Source organism: Grampus griseus, assembly GCF_964374135.1.
Source record: "Grampus griseus genome assembly, chromosome: 1".
NCBI classification, from domain to species: Eukaryota; Metazoa; Chordata; class Mammalia; order Artiodactyla; family Delphinidae; genus Grampus; species Grampus griseus.
In genome coordinates, this window is record NC_139017.1 from 40,490,846 (window position 1) to 40,505,320 (window position 14,475).

Below are 14,475 nucleotides of genomic sequence, written 5' to 3' on the forward strand. Positions count from 1 at the left end.
AGCCTTTCAATAACTCCTTTTAGCTCTCAGATAAACTTCGAACTCAACTAAGCCTTCGTCATCTTTCGTGATCTGGTTCCCATCTTCCTCTCCAGCTTCCCTTCCACTTCTTCTCCCCCTGTATTGAAACATGCAATTCTCTGAATGGAACCTGTGAATCTGGGCCTCCATACCTTAGTGCATGCTCTTCTCTTTTTGTGGAATAAATTCCTTCTACCTCATGTCAAAAATCTGCTCCAGCATCCCTCTTTACTCTCCCAGCTGGCGAGTGGTCTGTGCCCCCAGTCCCCCAAGTTCCCTCCCCTTAGCACCTGTCATGTGTGACTCTGCTTGTTGGTTACCATTCTGTCCCCTAGAGTCCTTGGGAGAGTACCAATCACTCATCTTTGTGCCCACAGGCCCAGGAGGATGCCCGTCATGGAGAAGGTGCTCTGCAAATGTCTTACAGAAAGGTTTTTCTAAGGGATGGAGAAGAAAAGAACTGCTTGGGTGGGAAGAGAAGTCCTCATGGGGGAGAGGGAGAGGTGGGAAGGCACTGAGAGTATGTTGCTTTAAGTTGGGCTGAGGGCTGAGCTGTGATTCAGTGATGGACAGGTGGTCACACTCCTCTGTCCCATTGACCCTTAGGTGCCCTCAGTCTGCTGTTCACAACTGACCAAAGTCACCTCCTCATTGCCCAGCCTCCCATTTTACTTTGCCCTTTTGGATGAGGGCAATGGGTTTGACCTGTGTCAAGCTACCCTGTCAACTGAAGATGGGGCCATGTCATTTCTTCTCCAACCAGTCTTCTTTTCTGTGCACCCCATGCTGTTCCCTCACACACCTGTTCATCTCTCTCTGATCAAGTTTTTAAATGCATCAGTGAAACGTCCCCCAACCTGAGCTGATCCTTCTGCTAATACAAAGTGGCAGCTTTTAAATAGGGTAGCCTCCAATTGTCACTTTCAATCATAGGCTCTGCTGAAGGAGACTTAGAAGGACTTAATTGTCTTAAGAAAACAAACAGAGGCCCTCTGCCACAGAGCTTCGTGCCGGCAGATAGACAGATAGGAGAGGGGACAAGCTGGCATGCCCAAGATCCTTCCTGTGATCCACCGCTGCCATTCCAGCACTTGCAGACCGCGTGTCCCTGCGAGTGAAACCGACAACTCGACATGTCCCTTATCCTTTCCAATTAGCATCCAGCTCCTGTTCTTTCCCTCTTGCTGTCTGCCTCCCTCTGTGCATTTGGCCCTCATAAAGGAACAAGGTCTCTGCTGTTATTCCCCACCCGACCCTCCCTCTTCATCTGAGCTGACCCCAGACCATTAAGACTTAGAATGTGACAGCTGAAAACAGAAAGCCTTGTCCACATGAGATCTAGTCGAGTGGCCTCATTGCACAGGTGTGGAAGCTCAGCCAGGGGGAGCCCCTTATAAACAGTCACACAGGCTAGAGCTGAACCCAGGTCTCCTCCCAATTCCTAGCCCAGTTAGCTCTCTTCCGCTGCATCCGATGTTCTCAACTGGCTCAGCATTAGAATCACCCGGGGATCTTTAAAAAAAATTAATAAAAACCCTTGCCCAGACCCCACTTCCAGAGTTCTGATTTCACTGGACTTTGGGGGACCCAGGCATCAGTAATATTTTAGGATCTCCCCACGTGGTGCTAATAGGGAGCTCGAGCTTAGAATCACGCATGTACCATAGTGCTTCTCTGCCTCTCTCCCAGCCTCTGTCCAAATTCATTGGGTATGTGTAGGGAGGGGCTGGGAGGAGAAGTAATTAGGAAGAAGAAGGCTGGGTTACTGTAATGTTGGGAGCTAGGAAAAAACTCTAGAAGGAAGTTCAGTGGGCCAGACCAGAGATCCCTACCTAGTGATGTCTGTCTTCCTTCTGAAGAAGGGGTTTTTGGTTTTGTTCAAACCCCTGCTATCAACCATTTTGACTGGCCATGGAGCTTGGTACTAGGTGTTATTAATTTGCGTGGGGTCTTGTGAAGACACAGATAAAAAGGAACTGGCTCTTGACTTCTGGGACAACAGGTGGCATAAGAAACACGTGCAAAATAACAGAACTTTTACAAAGAACCATGCTTCCAGAAGCTCGCATACACATCGACCCCTGGACTGTGAACCCAGCAGGACTCGGGCTCATAACTTATTGGTCTCGTAGGCTCAGTGTGTGATGCTCACAGTAGGCACTCCATAAATGGAGCCAAACTCTGAGCCTCAAGGTGAGGAAAGCACTGGAAATCAGGATGGTCTCATAGGACAAGCACGGAGCGAACTGACCCATCTGTAAAGTCAGACACTCTGGGGGACGGTGGGACACGTGCCCTGAACTGACTCCCCACACCTGGCTGATCACAAGATTCACCTGAGGCTTCTGAAAAATACAGATTCTTGGTCTCCACCCAGTCAGTCTCCTTGGTCAGTCTCCAAGGATGGTACTTAAGACTCTGCATTATTTTCTAAGCACCTCAAGCAATTCTGATGATGAGTCAGGTTTGGTCGTTTTTGCTTGAGGGAACCTTAAACCTGAAATTGAATCACCACACAGTGAAGGGATTGAGAGTCCTACTTGGATTCAAACTGACTACACTAATTGATTCCAGCCATGACGTGACACATTGCTAGCTACCCCCCTGCAGCAAGTCCTCTACTTCCCTGAGCCTGGTCTGTCATTTGTAAAACCTGCCACAGGTGGCTCTCATGTGTGTAAAATATTTAGCACCACCCCTGGCAAAAAGCAAGCTGTCGTTAATTGGAAGCTCTTACTGTTTAAGTATCCCTTCCGTGGAGGAGAAGGGCTGGGAGTAGCCTAGATGTCAGAGGCCTGACATCTAGGGAGTGTGAAGCTGACTCTTCTTCTCTTCACCCTGGCCAGTCAGGATGGATACCCAGAGGCTGGGAAGGAAGTGAAGACTTTCGTCTTATGCCACGTTTTCCAGTGTGCAGGGGGTGAGCTAAAGGGCTGCAATCCTTGAGCTCTTGGAACTCATTGGCCTTTACTCTTCTTCACGCATTACGTGATCTGGTAAGACCTTGAACCTCTTTGGACTCCAATGTCCTCTTCGCAAAACGGGGTTGATAATGTCCTATGTCCACCCATCGTCACAGAGAGGCTGGGAAGACCAAAACAGACCAAACCACAGTTCTACCCTGTTTACACTGGGAGTCCTTGAACACTTACGACTGTCAGGCACCGTGCTAAGTGGCCTACGTGTGTTATCTCCTACAACCCTCAAAATGGCGTTAGAGGTAGGTTTTACTTTATGCCCACCTTACAGTTAGGAACGTAAGTCTTGAAGAAGACAAATAACTCAAAGGCCCATAGCCCGTAGGAAGTGGAGTTGGCGATCCAGCCCAGGCCCAGGGCTTCAGGGTATAAGGTCACAACCATAATAGTGCCTCACGTCACCATAGTCCATCAGATTTTCACAGAACCTTCCCGTTCCTTATCTAATGCAATCCTCTCATTGGCCGGGGGGCCTAAATCCTATTTTCTTCAGTGTCTGAGTGTTATATTTGGACCCAGTTTTTGACCCTGAGGCCTGAGTCTTTCCACTATCCTATTTTCTCTAATGGAAGGACTTTGAAACTAAATGCAGTACCTAAAGGAACACTTGCTAAACAAGACTGTACTTAAAAGAATACCTTTCTCATCAAATTGAATGTGCTGAATTTAGCTTTAAACATTCATTAAAAGAAAACCAGAAAACAAAACAACAGCCAGCTGTTTTGACTTGCTAGGAACATAGTTGTAAATGAACCCCTATTTAGGAAAACTTGGTAAATAAGAATCCAGGATGACAACATAGATACCTTAAGGGTGAGTATTTGCACATTATAAAAGGATTTGCTTTAGCATTGTTTTTAACTGTTCTTTAATACATTTGTTTTGTTTTCCCTTTCATTAAATACTTGACAAAGTGCCTGGGCTAGGGAGAGGGAGGAAGAAAAAATTCACATGTTAAAAGAGCAACCTGGGATGTCTCTCAGGGAGAGTCGCTGGAAACACACGATCACGTTGACCCAAAGAAATCCTATTATCTACAACTTTTCAGGAACATGACTATTGCACAAAAAGATGTACACCTGAAGCTTCTTGATGTTTAATCGGAGGTTACAAGTAAGACTCAAAGGGCTGGATTTGTGCCCGGTAAGTGAAAAACAGCACGAGATGGGAATCAGTCGATAGCCCTCTCGTGCTGAATGCTGCCTTCTGAGTCCCAGTCTGGCTCTCCTGTCCGGAGATCTGTTTCACAGGAACCCGAAAACCTGCCATGATGAGCAGGTGAGTGGAGGAGCCCCTGATTTATGTCATAGCTCCCTAGGGGCAGAAGTGCCTTGAGAAAGGACTGTCAGCCCTGATCGGCGAATCAATGAAGTCACTGACCGGGGGGACGGCTCGCTCTCTTCATTTTTAGGTTTCTGTCATGAGAGAAATCACTAAGATTCATTTCTGGGCAGGATGATATTAGCATAAAGCTCTACTTTTATGCTTTTCTTGGGGGCAGGGAGGGGAGAAAAGGGAAGGATACAGGCAAAGGGTTTTTGAGTGGTGGTTCCAAGGGAAGGTATATTCCCCCAGCTGAGTGGGGCAGGGAAATTCTGAAGTCGTGAGGCTCTGATCTGCAAGGGAAAAGACCCGACGTTGCGTGGATACTCATTTGTCAACTTCCTCTGTGACTGGCTCCAAATGGCTGTGTAAATAACTCAGCCAGGGAGGACGGCAGAGCAAAGCGCCGGCAGTTATCGTGCTATGAAATATGCATTAATTGCATTAAACATTCAGTCTGAACCTCAGCAGCGAGGCCCTTTTTGTCAGTTTTTATAGTGTGCAGACAGAGCCCAGGATGCGAATGGCAACGGCCTTCTTGTTAGACCCCGATGCTGTAACCCCCGAGCTTCTCCTCAGATGTTCCCGGCGTGGCCTGTGGCTCCCCACTCAGCAGCAGTGGTGCTAATGAGGTCAGGGTCACCAGCTCTCACTCCCTAGGAGCTCCCACCTGCACTCTGTTCCCCAGATGCTGCCGACCGTGTCTTGAATCTCAGCCAGCCATGTCCTACCCTTGTCACTGGTCACAGGGGCTGGGTGTGGAGATGGAGGGCTTGGTAGACTCTGTCCCCACCAGTGCGCCCACCAGTGGAAAAGCAGCTTCCCTCCAACAAGGGAAGGCAGTTCTCACTTGGATTTGATTATGACGTTTGAAAATTCGAGGTGTATTTTATAATGAGAAGAAACCATGGCAAGGGACAACAGCCAAGAGTGTAAGGATACCTTTGGAAAGAGATTTGGGAGAGAGAAGGGGAGAGACAGAGAGAGGGAGAGAGAGGGAGAGACAGAGAGGATCATGTGTGCCGGAGGAGTCAAGCCTTAGGATTTCAAGGGCCTTTGATCTTCTACTTGTACAAAATCAAGTCCAAGAGTCTCACTCTGGCATTCAAGGTCCTCTTCAATGAGTCCTAACCTAACCTTCCTGACCTTACCGTGCACGGTTTCCCTACTCTTCTGCCATGCTCTAGCTAAACTGGACAAACTATGTCCCCAATTTGCTTTTTTATCTTCCTGCCTTGATTACACCGTTCCGACATCGAGTGACCAGTCATGCCGGTTGGCCAAGGACTGTCCCCGTTTCAGTTCTGAAAGGCCCATGTCCCAGGAAACAACTCAGCTCTAGGCATGCCGGGTCATTTGGTCACCCTGCAGTTCCCTCTGCCTGGAATTGATGGCCTCCCTCTCTGCATTTTTGCCTAGATAAACCCTTCAAAGTCAGGTCAGATATCAATACCATCTTCTCCATAACCCAGTCCATACTTTTTCACGTTGATTTATCTCCCTCCATAAACCTGTAATACTACTCCCTTTACACTTCTCCACAGACTACCTCTCCGTATACCTGTGTATGTGCATGTACGTGTATGAAAACACACATCTGCCACAGCATTTTTAATAACTGTATATTGTTTAGCATGTCGGGGTGCCTTCATTTATTTAACAAATCTTCTATTATTGGACAATGAGATCATTTCTCATTTTTATCATTATAAATAATACTGTAACAAACCTCCTTAAAAAGTACACATTTTGGGCTTCCCTAGTGGCGCAGTGGTTGAGAGTCTGCCTGCCGATGCAGGGGATACGGGTTCGTGCCCCGGTCCGGGAAGATCCCACATGCCGCGGAGCGGCTGGGCCCGTGAGCCATGGCCGCTGAGCCTGCGCGTCCGGAGCCTGTGCTCCGCAACGGGAGAGGCCACAACAGTGAGAGGCCCGCGTACCACAAAAGAAAAAAAAAAGTACACATTTTCCCAGTTATTCAATATTATCTGAGAGATAAACCCCTCACAGTGGAATTACTGGGACAAAGGATGGATATATTTTAAGGCATTTGATACATATTGACGTTTACCCATCTACTTATATTTTATACAATTTTGTTTTCCTGTACATTTTGCCAGCCAACATATATTTTGTCAAGTTCTAATATCTGCAGCTCCCAAAGAGCATTTTTCCAAGCGAATGCCAACTTACATGATCACCAAATACACAAAAGCAGGAGAAATAAATCCAGGCGTGACACAAGCTAAGGAAAAACCAAAACAAGTCTGCTCTTGCGGTAAAGTAGTTAAGCTGTCGTCTTAAGCTCACTCTATCAGAGTTATTGCCGCTTATTCATAAGGGCACCCAGCAACAGCTGTTCACCTGGCCGAGCAAGCTCTCCAAAGAAAGATCTCCATATGCCGCAGAGCGAGGCACGTGAGCTGGTTCTCAGACAGAAAATGTCCTTGTTTCCTGGTTCTGTGGGATGATGCTTCCATCGGAGAGATGGGAAGGAAAAAACCCAGCTCCGAGTCTGGTGGAGGAGAAACCTGTCATCTTCATTGTTTTATAGGGTTCAAAGGGCTCATCTGTACCTTGTTTCATCTGGAGGTGGACAAACAAAGCAAGTCTGTTCGGGACACTTTTACCGTTGGGTTTGCCCAGAGCCCATAATCAGCAAGTGACTGAACCAGGCTTGGGACTCAGGGCTTCTCGGAGGATCTTGTCACTATCAATACTGAGTAAAATACAAAAGGGAAAAAAATTTTTCTGTGAAGTGACAGCAGAAAGACAATGCGAGGAAGTGGAATGCTCCTGATAGTTTTGCAGCTTTTCATATATGCAATCAGAGTACGTCTGGGTTAGTTTTAATTTTTTTTTTTTTTTTAAACAATGTATCTGGTGATGGGCCACTGCCACCAGGGACATTGGGTGTGGAACTTATGAAATTCAGGTTATCTCAGGACTATGGGGAAATGATTGATCATGGACTTAGCACCACCTTGTGTTTCTGGATAAGTCTCAGTTTGGTCATCTGAAAAATGGGGATCTACTTCTCAGGGTTTTTGAGAGCATGAAAGTGTTCCGTTCAACAAGTATCCACCAATATTCTGTCCTGTTCTGTTTATTCTTTGTCACCAGCCAGTTTCATCTCCTCTCATAGACTCTAAGCTCTTTGAGAGCAGGAATAAAGTGCTGCTAACATTCAACACCGCTCTGAGAAGAGGTGGTGGATAACATTCTTTGTATGCAGCCACAGATAGGTGCAGAATACATGCTAGCTTATAAAATTGTACTGTAACATTATCAATTTTATATTATTATACATATGTTTAATAAATATTAACTAATATATATACAGACTTTTATATAAATGGGTTCATAATATAGATATTTTTCTTCAATTTAACAATATAACTTGGACATATTTCCACGTAGGTGCAGATAGATCTTCCGTGCTCTTTGTATTGGCTACCTAATATTTCATCAAATGGACTAAAGTACCATAAATTTACTTAGCTTTTCTTCTATTTTTTGGACATTTCAAATTTGTCGCTTTTACAAATAATGTGCAATGAAACATTCTATACATGTACCATTGTCCACATATGTAAGTGCTTCTTTGGAGTCAAACCAAGAAGTAAAAATTTAGGGTCAGAACTCATATATCTTTTACATTTTGATAAATATTTCCAAACTGACCTTGCAAAGGCTGTTCCAAAATATCCTCCTAAACCCAGGAGTATTCCTATTTCATTTAACATAGACCAACCCTGGGTTTTAGCATTCTTTCCCATCTTTGCCAACTTAGAGAAAAATTATATCCATTGTCATTTGTCTACTCATGCCTGTTGTCAATTTCCTTATTGATTTTTTTCCTTATTTATTTGAATGCTTTATATGTTAAGGATAGTAACTCTTTTATGTACAAATCTTAGGTACTTTTGTTACATTATTAATCCTTTCTTATTCTGACATAGAGAAATGTGTGTGAGGTTTTGTTTGTCCTGGTGGTTTTATTTATTAGGATGTCTCCTTACTCCTTCCAGTTTTGGTATCATGCTTTAATTGCCCTATTTTGTCAAGTGCTAACTAATGCATTCTACATCTGTGAAATGATAGGAACAAGATAATTTATAACGTTCTATGATTTTACATGATCAGAACCTCATTAACTCAGAAAAAATACATGGCAGCCACTATAAATTTTTGAACATGATGTATACCAAAGTATATATTTTAACGAAACATGTAGTCTTTCCATACATAAAGTGCAGCTGTAACTTTGGCAACAAAACACTGCTAAGTGTTAACACTGGAGGTGTCTCAGGGGACCATTTTTAATTTTAAAAATCCAAATTCATTCATCCAAATATATCTGTTGAGCCCCATACTAAAAATATCAATCATCGCCATCCTTTCCACAGCCCCCCGAAAACACGGCTGTGTAACGCGACTTTGCCCTGGTCCAAATGATTGGACCAGTTGTGCACACCTGACCCAAGAGCGGCCAGTCCATTGGCTTTATTAAAAAAAAAAAGAGAGAGAGAGTAAAGAAAAAGAGCTGGGCCAGGCAGATTTCTTTTTTAGTGATTTAATTTTTGGAAACTGAAAGAATAAACCCGTTAGCAGTAGAAGTTACAGCCAGAAGTCATAATATAGAGCTATGCTCTTCTAGGTGTATGCTGCTGTTTTAAAAAAGACAAAACTCTCAACAGGGCCAGCTTCATGGGCATACAGACAGTGGTCAAACAGGGCCCCATGCTTGGATTTGGTGCTTAATTTTATTTCTGAATTTGGGTTTTGTTAGTGAAGTGGACAGGACAACGAAACATGCACCAGGGGCCGTAGCCTCATCTCACACAGCCCTGCCCCCTGCTCCTTCCTGCCCTGCATCCTCAGACCTGCTCTTCCTCACTGCCCTTCATTGTCCTTTCTGCCCCTCTGCTCACCGGCCAGCAGGGAACTGAGTTTAGGTCGGGGAGGGTCGGGCTCCTGTGACCTGTGGCATCTAGAGATAGGGTGTGGTGACAGCTGTCCCTGCCTGGGGCCGGCACACCATGGCTCATTTGGCGGGCAATTCAGTGGGACAAATCTCTTGGCCTCCCCTGATCCAGGTACCTAGTGCATTATCGTGGGCAGAGGTTGCGGTACCACAGGGCCTTGGGCGGGTGCCTGTCTATCTTGGATTGGGGCAGTAAGCTCATGGCTCAACTTCTGTGCCCCTCCCCTGGGCATGGTGCTCCCATCTGGGGGATGGCAGGCAAGGGGAACCCAGCTGTAGGTGTGAAGTCACAGGGCTGCACCGCTAGGCATCAGTGAGGGTGTGAACTGCTCTGCAAGTGTCTCCATGCCTGAAGAAGGATGGTATTAAATAGTAAATATAAAACACCGTACAGGTGGAGACAAAAAGACAGAGGAAGAAAGAGGCCTTTGAAGAAAGGACGAACTTTATATTTTAGTTCACATCTAACGGCACTCTTTTCCTCCTTTTTGAACAAGGGACCCCCTCATTTCATTTTACAATGAACCTAGCAAATTATGTGGCAGGTCCTGGCTCTAAGTCAGCCACAGAAGCCATTAGTAAGGAAGAGAGAACAGAATAGATGGAGAGAGAGAAACTGACACGTGGCAAGAGGAAGAGCTACCTGGGAATCTAGTAAGTCATCGACTCCAGTCCAGAGACTTACAATCAATCCTCTTCTCTTGATACAATATGAGAGGTCTCAGCATCTTGCAACTAAATGAACCTGATTAAATGATGAAAGTAAACACTGCCTGAAAGACAGGTTCTAGAGAAGATGCAAGGATCATAAGTCATAGGCCTTGTTGCAAAGAGAATGAAATGGGGTAAAATAACACAATAAATAATAATAAGAAGAGTAACAGTTCACCCCAAGGGCACAGACGTTAGGTGAAGCACTCTGCACACACTGTCACATTTAATCCCCACGAAAACCCAGCCACCCCATGAGGAAGGAACTATTAGTTCACAGATGGGGGAACAGAGGTTGTCTACAATGCAGTTGGCAGAGCCAGGACCTGACTTGCAGCCTATGAGAAATCTTCTCAGAATAGTATAAAGCACTAAAATATTACTTCAGGCTAGGGAAGTCAGGGAATGCTTCTCGGAGGCTGTGCCCAACAATTGGCGAAGATTTGCTGAAGGAACCCAATTCAATAAATGACTAAATGAATGAATGAAAGTGAATTGGATTTAAAGGAAAGCCGGGGGCGGGGGGCAGGCAAAAATCCAGGCGGCTCATTCGTAAAAGGGCTGTGATGGTAAAGGACAATGTGAACGTGGGCACTGGGAAGTAGACCAGTTTGGCTGGAGTTGAGGGCACTTAAAGGGATCAGAAGGCTGATTAGACCAGACGTTAAGATCTCCATTCTGAGGGTTTTATACTGTATTTGGTAGTAGTCTGCAGCCACCGAACAATTATAAGCAGAAGAGATATGATCAAGGTCCTGCTTTAGAAAAGGTAAATTAGTCGGTAGTAGGTAGAATGAATCAGACACAGCAGAAACAGAGGGCAAGAAGATGTGAGAAAGCTGCTACGCTAGACCAGGAAGGCTCCAAGGAGGTGGAGGGAAAGGAATCGATAAGACACACTTCACAGGAATAAACAGGAGTCATTGCATAGGTATCTGAGGAGGGTAAGGGGTAAATAATGTCTCGTCTGTGTGCCTGGAAAAAAGACGGCTCTGTCAGCAACACCAACGTCATCTGGTGGATCTATTTCTTATGTTGAGAGAGGAGAGAGGGGAATGAAAAAGGATTCTGGGAAAGATCTTGAAAACACTGTGTTCTTCCTGCATTTAGCCTTTTACTAGTAATGGATTTGGTAAATGCGTTCTTCAGAATTTCAGTCCAGCTCCAATCACATGAATGTGAATTCAGTAGGATCTCTATGATAAGAATTTTCTGAATATAGTCAGAATCTTAATCTGAAAATAGTGATATTTTTATTTCACTTAATTCAATTTCCACTCATTTAGAATCTGTGATTCTTCTAACTGGCTAGGCAAAAATTTACCTTTATTGAAGCAAATCCATACTTTATAAACGAGGGCAAATTGCAAGTCTAAACATTTCAAGAGGATATCTACCACATTTAAGAGAGTAAAATAGCTTCATGTAATCCTCACCCTCCACACCCTTACAAGCATCGTTGACTTAAAATGGCTGATGTGGGCTTCCCTGGTGGCGCAGTGGTTGAGAGTCCGCCTGCCGATGCAGGGGACACGGGTTCGTGCCCCGGTCCCGGAAGATCCCACATGCCGTGGAGCGGCTGGGCCCGTGAGCCATGGCCGCTGAGCCTGCGCATCTGGAGCCTGTGCTCCGCAACGGGAGAGGCCACAACAGTGAGAGGCCCGCGTATCACAAAAAAAAAAAAAAAAAAAAGGCTGATGTGATGTTGTTCAGAAATCCCTCTTGTTTCTAAAGGAGATCCTTTCGCTGCTAAACAGGACTCAGTCAGTGTGCTTGAGTTATCATAGGCTCTCAAAAGTAATAAAAGCACACTTCTTAAACACCTTCTCCATTTCAGACTTCTTCCTGATTCAGGCTGACCTTTACCATACATCACTGTAAAGAAATCCCCACCGCGCTAGTTATCACGGGGAGCTGCTACTCATCTGGAAAGGCGAGGTCAGCGCCTCTTTTTAAGGCCTGCTCACACTCTGAAAAGGGCCACTGGAGTCAGGACAAGGAGGCTCGCCCGGGCCGTTCCACCCCGCCACCTTCTAGATCGCCCCAGCACACGGCTGAGTCGATTGCTTTTAATTTCCCTCTACCTGAGACCCTGCCATCACGTTGGCCTAATTTGACCCTGGCCTCTGGTTTCCATACTAGGACACGGCTCAGGCAGTTCACGCACCAGTGAACGGGTCGGTCCTGTAGTTATTGACTTAATTGTAATTTCAAAAAAGCTGCACGTCTGGGAAAGGATTTCCCATTTGTTAGGGTAGAAAGAAGGGGTGGCCTAAACTCGTGGATCTGGAAGCAGGGACAAAATTAACCAATAGTCTGAGGGACTGGAGCCATACATAAATAATTTCCTCAAGTTGAAAATGGGTCCAGGTTGAAACAGACAACCACGGAAGGCTGTGAAAACTGCCACTCTCAAGGTTCAAATTATAGAACAGAGCCTCACTGCTCTGATCAAGAGGCAAGATGACCTCAAAAGTCTTTCCACAGAACTCAAAGACTGTACTAATTTGCACACTGGGAAAATATGCCACATGACCACGATCGATGAGAATGATTTTTCCCAGCCCTCAGATAAAATTAGTTGCGTTATTGCATCATCCTCCTATGTATACTGGGGAGAAAGGTGTTGCTTTCCTTGCCTAGTTACTCCTTGATGTTTTAGGCACAGCTGTGTTATGAGATCGGTGTGTCATACAGTGAAGAGGAAAGGGATAAATAAACCACAATCAGAAGGCATGAATCTTTCAACCCATTCTTTTGTTACATTCCCTCTTCCAGCCTTCTGTGTATTTGAGCTATTTATCTATGCATCTATCTCCCTAAGTGCCTTAAAATGAGCCACCCAGAACCTTTCACAATCTTTGCCAGTTAGCTCTGAACAAGGTAGGTACTCAATAAATGTGTGATACATTAAACTGGGCCAGCGAGCAATAACTGATTTCGTTTTTTCTCAATGGACCATATTTTTCTAAATGGAAATCCTGGAGTTGCACTTCTGGGTGAAACACATCACTTTCTTCCCTTCCGCATTCCAGGCATGTGACCTTAGACCTTTGGGGTGGGGTGGGGAGAGTCCAAAATGAGCTCACGGGGCATCAAAATCCCCTAAGGCTTCCAAATGTGGAACTTGACATTTTCCACATTCTCTAGAGATACTGGTTTACATTTAGACTGCAGTCCCAACCCATTCCTCCTCCTGGCCGATCCAACTCAATGAATTATCTTAACATATCCTTCACATATTTGACCATTTCAAAATAAACTTACCACCTGGAGAGAAGTTAGCTGTAGGGTCTCTTGTAGCCAGGCTGATGGGCCCAGAGCTAATATTAAGTCAATGACCCCAGATGTCCCAGTAAACACATGGCAGTCACTACACCTGAGACAGCTTGTTCTCCGAGCCAAGACACACACCTGCTGTAGGTATAAAGTAGATTTCCCATGTGAAATTTCCCTGACACTCCAACTTGAATTGACTCCTTTGCTACCTGACCTTAAGGAAATAAGTTAAATGCTTAACTGGTGAATTTATTTTCAGGTGTACACAAGGGATGGAGGAGATATCTTGCCTGAAGTTAGATAAACTACTTCCTTTTTCCCTATCGTTTTCTTTTTTAAAACTTGATTGATCCAAAGGTATTTCATTGAGTCATGTGAACAACATGCACTTCTAGGCATATATGCATCTCTGGCATATTTACATATAATTGTTTTGAGAATAAATGTTAAGAGAGCTGTAACAAATTGAAACTTGAACATGTATGCCAGTGAGCTGTTTAAAAAAACCCGAATAGAAGAGAAATTCTTAAATCAATAAAGTCACTAGTTTCTATTTGAATTTGAAGATTGTAGCAACTTTCCATTTGGTCATTAATAATATAGTTGTACCCGATGATAATTAATTTCTTTCTGAGAAAATATTCTTTGGCACCTGCTAGTCAAAGAAGACAGTCTGAGAAGAAGAAATCAATAATCGGTTTCTTGAACCTATATTTTATATTATTAGAAAGGGAATGATTCTCAAATAGGGTGGGGCACTGGGTTCCTACCAAAGCATGTCAGAATCACAAAAGCTGGAGGAGGGTTAAAATGATACAAGTTTCCTCACCTCCCACTCTCACCCAGTCCTGCCTATGAAAATATCGGCTGGATGAGCACCTATTACTAATACATGTTTGTTCTCAACTGTAAGGCTGGAAACAATGTAAAGAACCACAGTCAAGGTTAAGTTTAGTGAACAAAAGTGATGAGAAGAGCTAGTGGGAAGCCAGACAGGGAATGGGGAAAACTTAGCAGACATTTCCTCCAGTTTCCTTGGTCAAACACTACTAACCATTCCCTTTTATAACTCTGAGCTAATTGCCTTTGACTTTTTCACAGTCCTTCCATTTATGTGATTCAGAATAACGTTTGATCTCTTTTATTGCTCCAGATCCTGGTGCCAAGGACATTAAA